Genomic DNA, 6,515 nt, shown 5'->3' with positions numbered 1-6,515 from the left:
GTATGGGAGAACATATTTGCAAATGTTATCACTGATAAAGGTTTATTTTTTATTTTTTTAAATATATTTTATTGATTTTTTACAGAGAGGAGGAGAGAGGGATAGAGAGCTAGAAACGTTGATGAGAGAGAAACATCGACCAGCAGCCTCTTGCATACTCCCTACCGGGGATGTGCCCGCAACCAATGTACATGCCCTTGACCGGAATCGAACCTGGGACCTTTCAGTCCGCAGACCAATGCTCTATCTACTGAGCCAAACCGGTGTTGGCCTGATAAAGGTTTAATCTCCAACATCTACAGATAGCTTATACAACTAAATAAAAGAAAGATGAGCCGACCGGTTTGGCTCAGTAGATAGAGCATTGGCCTGTGGACTGAAAGGTCCCGGGTTTGATTCCGATCAAGGGCATGTACCTTGGTTGAGGGCACATATTCAGTAGGGAGTGTGCAAGAGGCAGCTGATCGATGTTTCTCTCTCATCGATGTTTCTAACTCTCTCTCTCTCTCTCTCACTCTCTCTCTCTCTCTCTTCCTCTCTGTAAAAAATCAATAAAATATATTTTTTAAAAATAAATAAAAGGAAGATGAATGATCCAATTAAAAAATGGGCAATGGACTTAAATAGAATATTTTAAAAAGAAGACAGAATGAAGGCCAAAAGGCAAATGAAAACATGTTTAAAGTCACTAATTACCCAAGAGATGCAAATCAAAACAACAATGTGGTACCATCTCACACCTGTCAGAATGGCCAATATCAACAAATCAACAAACGACAAGTGTTGGCGAGGTTGCAGAGAAAAAGGAACCCTCATGCACTGCTGGTGGGAATGCAGACTGATACAGTCACTGTGGAGAACAGTATGGAGTTTCCTCAAAAAACTGAAAATGGAACTCCCATTTGACCCAGTAATCCCACTCCTAGGAATATATCCCAAGAAACTAGAAACACCAATCAGAAAGGATATATGCACCCCTATGTTCATAGCAGCACAATTTACAATAGCTAGAATTTGGAAACAGCCTAGGTGCCTGTCAGCAGATGATTGAATCCAAAAACTATGGTACATCTACACAATGGAATACTATGCTGCCATAAAAAAGAAGGAATTCTCATCATTTGCAGCAACCTGGATGGAATTGGAGAACATCATGCTGAGTGAAATAAGCCAGACAATGAAAGAGAAACACCACATGACCTCACTCATTTATGGATAATAAAGAAAATTATAAACTGATGAACTAAAAGATAGATATAGAGACAGTAAAGCAACAAGCAGACTGTCAAATTATAGCGGGGAGGGTAGGGAGATCTGGGGGAGATAATAGATCAACCGAAGGACTGGTATACATGCATATAAGTACAACCAATGGACACAAAACTCTGGGGAGGGAGGATATGTATGGGGAGGGGGATGGTAAGATATGTACACAGATAATAATTTAATAAAATAAATAAATAAATAAATGATAAATAAAGTAAAAAATAAAAAATAAAAACAAAGGATGTCAACAGAGGCTCTCTCTGGAGCAAGTCCACATTTTTCTTCCCTGTCAGGCTTGCATCTTTGTTTTTCTCTCTTAAACTCTAAGGGTCCCCATGAAATTTGTAACCATGAGAGCAGTGGGCAGCAGCAGCTCATCCTGGACTAACCCCCTAAACCTGACTTTAAGGTCCCTTTTCTCTGACTTTCCAGTGAGCTGACAGCAGCCCCACCATGGCTCACTTCTTTCCTATAACATCTCTAGGGAGCCAAAGCAGAGATTCATCTAGTCTCTCTTCTGTTGCTTCTTCTACCCTAAGCCCTTCATGCTCACTGTCTCCCTCGGTCTCTGAGGCCTAGTATTGGGCTTCTACAATGCCTCTGTCACTAGTTCTCACTACTGGCCCTACGCAGGTGAGATCCTTGTCACTTCTCTCCTGAACATTTAGCTTCTTCTGATCTAAAATGTACCTTGTTGCTCACCACTCTCCTCCTCCCCAATGGGCCTAAATGTCCTTTAAGCAAACTGCACATTTTCATTTACCCTGATAGCTCTGCCTGAAACACATTCTTTTTGTCTGCCTATAAGATTCCTACCACAAATGCCAACTCCCAGAACCCTTCTCAAATCGCCCAGGACAGTTAGTGTGTCCTTCCCCAGACACCCTCAGGCTCCATTCACAAGCTCGTAGCCGTCTAATTACCTGCCAGTCCCTTCCTTCAAAACTATGAGGTTTCCCAGGACAGATACAGTGCCTGGGTAATCTTGGGGTCCTAAGAACACAGCCCAGGGTTGGGCATATGAGTGGGGGTTCTGCTGACTGGTGATGGGGAGTGATGCAAGTGAGGTCTGGGGAGAAGATTATGTAGAATACATTCAACTTCAAATAACAAAACCCCAACTCTAATTGGCTTAACAAATACGAATATTCATTATCTTCCAGGGAAAGAAGTCCAGAGGCAGGGTGGGTATCCGGCATGGTGTGACCAATGGTTTAGGTGTGACCAATGACCTGTCATTGTGCTCAGGCCAGTTTCCCTCATGGTCACAAGTCGCTGTACAAGTTCTGGGAATCACAATGCAACTAGACAATATCCAGAGGCAGAAAGGGGCTATTTCTTCTAGTGTCTGTCTCTCTGGGGAGTCAAGAACCCCTTCTATGCAGCCTCTCAGCAGACCTTCCCACCTGTTTTATTGGCCAGAAACCAATCATGTGTCACTCTTTTTTTTTTTTTATAATATATTTTTTTATTGATTTTTTACAGAGAGGAAGAGAGAGGGATAGAGAGTTAGAAACATCAATGAAAGAGAATCATCGATCAGCTGCCTCTTGCACAGCCCCTACTGGAGATGTGCCCGCAACCAAGGTACATGCCCTTGACTGGAATCGAACCCGGGACCTTTCAGTCCACAGGCCGACGCTCTATCCATTGAGCCAAATGGGGTTCAGCACTCTTTTTTTTTTTTAATTCTTTATATTATTTCATTTTATTCTTTTATTTTATTTTTATTGATTATGGTATCACATAATTGTCCTCATCCCCCCATTCCCATCCCAAACCCTGCCCATATATACCCCCACCCTGTTGTCCATGGCCACTGGCTAGGCCCATATGCATGCCCACAAGTCCTTTGGTTTATTGCTCCCCCTTACCCCCACCCTCCCCTACTTTCCCTCTGAGGTTTGAGAGTCTGATCGCTGCTTCTCTTTCTCTGTGTCTGTTTTTGTTCATCAGTTTATGCTGTTCATTATTTCCTCTGGATGTGTGAGATCATGTGATCTAAGAAATACCCTTGTCATGTGTCACTCTTAAACCAGTTGCCATTGAGGAGATCCTCTGGGCACAGGGTCCATTGGGAGTCAACCAGCAGGACTGAAAGGGAATCACACCCTGACAGTGAGAGCAAAGTGGTGAAACATTCATAGATGGAGGTAGGAAAAGAGGAGAGCCCTTAGGTATGTCTGGATCAGGCAAGGTGAGCTGCTTAAGAAATAAGATTGCAAAAATAAAAATATAAAAAAAAGAAAAAAAGAAATAAGGTTGCTATGGTATATTTGGTCTGGTTCCTAGATCCCTTATCATCCTAATCACCTTTCTGTATGTCCATTTGTTCATTCATTCACTCACTCATTCATTCATGCATTCATTCTTTCATTTACTTATTCATTCATTCAAATAGAAATTGAGTACCTACATGACAGATCCAGTGTCAATCCTATGAAATATTATAATTATTTCTCTTAGAGATGAAGAAACTGAAGCTCAGGGGTGTTATAACTTGTCCAAGGTCCCAAAGTTGGGTGGGAACTGCCATACCTGTCTGGCTCCTGATGCAGGAATCTAAGCCCCCCAAGAGAGGACTGCAGGGAGCTTGGTCAAAACCTTCACTCCTCCCAAATAGCCTCACTCCCCTGGGTCCTGCTCTTAGCCCCATGAAAAGCCAGGGTGTGGATGGATGGGGTTTCTGTGCTGTTTGGGAGGGGTGAAGGTTTTGACCAAGACAGAGACTGTTCTGAAACCTAGCCTTAGTCTGCTGCCTTCAGTGCCTGCTTAGGAGCACTCAGGGTAGGGATATTTCTCAGATACAGGTACCCTGGGCTACACCCTTAATCCCCCAGACCACACCCCTCTGACCCATAAGAGGCCATCATGTGGCTCAAGTCCTGGGAAGGCAGGACGGCCTTCTCACAGGATCTGCCCCAGCTGATCATCCCTGCCAGGGGCACCCACATTCCCATCTTCCCAGGTGGGTGCCTCCTCAGCATGGGGACAGGACAGGATAGAGAGGTAGGGGCCAGAGGCTGAGCTCTAGGAGGGGGCAGTCCAGCTGCCCCAGCCCTCCTTACCCTTATGATGGAAGTGTGGTTTGGGGCAAGAAGAGAAAAATACTTTATGCCTGTACTGATCAGGTGACCTGGAACTGAGACCTAAGGAGGGCTGGGGCAGGATGGTGAAAGCCAACCTCAGTGAGCAGGTGCAGTAGCTGGCAAGGCTCTGCTGTGCCTTTCATCCCATCCTTCTCTGGGGGAAGGAGGAGGGGAAGGACTGGTGTGGGGCCTGGATCTGGTGGTGAGGTAGGGATGCTGAACAGAGGGCTCTAGTCCAAACCATGCCATTGACTGGGCACATTTTTCAACCTCTCTAGACTGAGTTTTCTCATCTGTAAAATGAGGAAGGAGGTTGCATGTGATGATCTTGAAACTTTCTTTGTGCTGAGCATCCCTGCTTGAAGTTTGACTTAAGAGTGCGCCTCACTCTTCTGTCTCCCACTTGACCTGCTCTCACGCTCATCTCATCCCACCGTCCTAAGTCCTCGCCAAGAACTGGAGATTCTGGATAATTTCCTGGGGTCTTATGGGACACAGATCTTCTTCATGGTCATCTTCTCTTCCCTGGAGGCAGGCCAGGCAAGCATTTTTGGCTGAGAGAAGTGGAGTGGAGTGCCCAAGGCCACACAGCTAGGAAAGCACAGGGCTGGCCTGTCAAGGGCGGTGCCTGCTGCACAATTCCAGGAGGCCTGGGTGGGTAGTGGGGCCCAGCTGCAGAGTGTGGGGCTGAGTCCCTGAAGAACCACCCTAATATATCTAGCTCTGGGCTTCCTGGACTACCTATAGAGTAAAAATGCTTGTGAAATGTTAATAGATTTTTGGCCTCTGGCTTCCTGAATGGGGCTCCCTGGCACGGTGCTTGGGGATTCCTCTGCTTAATCAAGTTTGGAAGCCACTGCTCTAGGAAACCTGGGGGAGACTGAGTCTCTCTGCAAACAGGCCTAGAGAGATGGATGGGGGTCCACTTGCAGCCTGGGAGGCTCCTAGATTCTCTGGGGTGGGGATCGGCAGCATCTTGAACTGGAGGCTTCAATGCACCTGCTTGGGTCAGGAATTAGGTTGTCTTCTGGAGCCTTTAAAAAGGGGAGGAGGCCCTGGCCGGCATGCTCACTGGTTAGAGCATTGGCCCATATACCAAAAGGTCTCCGGTTTGTGTACCAGTTAAGAGCATGTACCTCGGTTGCAGGTTTGATCCCATGCCCCGACTGGGGCACATGTAGAAGGCAACCAATTGATATGTCTCTCCCACATTGATATTTCTCTCTCCCTTTCCCTCCCTCCCTTTCACTTCCTAAAAAGGAATAGAAAAAACACCCTCGGGTGAGAATTAATAACAACAACAAAACGCAAAACAAAAAGGAGAGGAGGCTGGCCTTGACACCCTCTTCAACCCTAGAGTATGGATAGCCATGTGCAAGCTGGGCAGCCCAGGCAAGAAAGAAATCTATAGGGCTCCTTCCGTCTCAGGTAAAACACTAATCCCTCTTGTAAAACATGTTCTGGGGAATGAGGCCAGAGTTGTTTGAATTTCCTGAGCTACAGCATCGCTTGGCAGAAGCAATGTTGTGAAAATGATTAATGATTAATATAATCCTGTTATCCCCATGGATCTGCATGAGAGGCCTGATCAGGTTTTCTTCCTTGTTGGACACGACCCCCCAGAAGTAAAGCTCTTTTTTGTACGTCCCAGAAAGCTGCCTCTGAGCCCAAATGTGGGCAAAACTCCTCGCCCAGAAATGAGTTGATGGCTGCTTTGGAAAGAATCTTGTAAAAAGTAACCCTGAAAACAAAAAATAGCTATTGATGACAAGGAGTCATTCCATTGCTAGTTGGCCCATTTCACTAGCTGTCTCACTGAGCTTTTGCTGAGGTCTCCCACATGCAGAATGCTAAGCTAGGATGGCCATCAGGCCCTCTACCCCTCATCTTAGGAACATCCCCCCTGTTTCCCTCATACCCAAATGCCAAGCATTCATCTCTAAATATCAGAAAATGCAATCGGATCTCAGCAGATACTTTCCCCTTCATTTGGTTTGTTTGATCCTTAAATTAACCTCAGAAATTGGGCCTGTTCACCCCTCATTTTGCAGATGAGACACTGAGACCCAGAGAAGGGGATGACTGGTCCAGGGTCTGAGGCAGATTTCCATGAAGCTTAAGTTGCTTAAGCTCTAGGGTCCCCCCTTTTCTAAAAACAAG

Source organism: Pipistrellus kuhlii, unplaced genomic scaffold (assembly GCF_014108245.1).
Source record: "Pipistrellus kuhlii isolate mPipKuh1 unplaced genomic scaffold, mPipKuh1.p scaffold_m20_p_4, whole genome shotgun sequence".
NCBI classification, from domain to species: Eukaryota; Metazoa; Chordata; class Mammalia; order Chiroptera; family Vespertilionidae; genus Pipistrellus; species Pipistrellus kuhlii.
The sequence above is the reverse complement of the archived record's forward strand: the minus strand, read 5'-3'. Positions refer to the sequence as shown.